The sequence below is a fragment of the Cordyceps fumosorosea genome (assembly GCF_001636725.1).
Source record: "Cordyceps fumosorosea ARSEF 2679 chromosome Unknown scaffold_32, whole genome shotgun sequence".
Taxonomy (NCBI): Eukaryota; Fungi; Ascomycota; class Sordariomycetes; order Hypocreales; family Cordycipitaceae; genus Cordyceps; species Cordyceps fumosorosea.
The window spans coordinates 4,183-5,576 of record NW_017387332.1 but is presented as its reverse complement, the minus strand read 5'-3'; positions in this window follow the sequence as shown (position 1 = coordinate 5,576).

Here is a 1,394-nt window from a genome sequence, read left to right as displayed (position 1 = left end):
TATTAACTTAAAATAATCTTTATTTTTAAAATAAAGTTAATAAAAGTCTTTAAAGAAAACTTTTTATTATTAATAAGTATAATAGTTACTATATAAATAAATTCCTTTTTAAATATTATTATAATAATATATATTTTTTATTCTTATTAGTTTATAACTTTTATATTCTTTAAATTTTTAATATATTATTATATTATATAAATTAAACTAGTCTACTTATTTAGTACCTTTATAAGTTTAATAGTAAAAGAAAAACTAGAGTCTTTAGAGGAAAACCTTTACTTCTACTATAAATAGTTAGCCTTATATTAATTCCTAGTAGGGTCTAGTATAGGCCCCTCTCTTAATCCTTAGGTTTTTATTTTTAGTCCTATCCCTTCTATTACTTCTCCTCCCCCCTCTCTAATATCTTCTACTTTATTATTACTACCTTCTTTAGTTATATAGACTATATTAGGGCTAGGGTATTCTTAGTCTCCTCTATCTTAGAGTATAGGTTCTTAGTTAGGGGGGGGGGGGAGGTGGCTTATAATCTCTATATAGAGGTTATAAAAGAATATAATTAACTATATCTCTAAGTAAGTAAATACTTAGTTTATACTTAAAGTGTTTATTATTTTTAGTTTATATAAAAGTATAATTCTTTAAGTATTTATTATTTATATTAACTATATTATTTATTATATTTTCTACTAGTTATTATATTTTAGTATAAATATTATATAAAGATCTATTCTTAGTATACTTATAGTTACTCTTTTAAGAGTAGTATAGTCTTATATTAGTTTTTATTAATTAACTTAGTAGTTAATTTATTATTATTATTTTTATTAGTAACTAATCTAGTTAATTTAATTAATCTATTATTAGTTAATAAGTATATAAAGACTATAATACTTTTATTCTTTAGTTTTTTTTTCTATTTTCTTTTAGTCTCTTTAATTCTATATATTTACTTTTATTACTATACTATTTTATCCTTATTTATCTTTATTTCTCCTTTTTTTTACTACTTTTAATCTACTCTTATTTTATATAAAGTTAATTATTTATAAAAAGCCCTTTATTTCTATACTTATAAAGAATATAATATTACGAACGCATAGGATGCATAGGTGGGGCTGAGTGAGTCGGGCTAAGTCCGACACACTAGTATCCTAAATAGGACGCAGGGTCACGTGACCTATAAAGTGATTAATAGATCACTCATCGATCACTATAATTAGAATAATCAATAGATAGATAAATGATCTAGCTATCTAGAGTTATAGTAGAGAGATAGACAGGTACTTAAGTGTAACAGTGGCTCTTCTCTAATCCACAGTAAATCTGTTTCTTAGGAAGTGAGTCAGGTTGAATGCACCACAGGTGTAGATGAGCAGTATCGTAGCTTA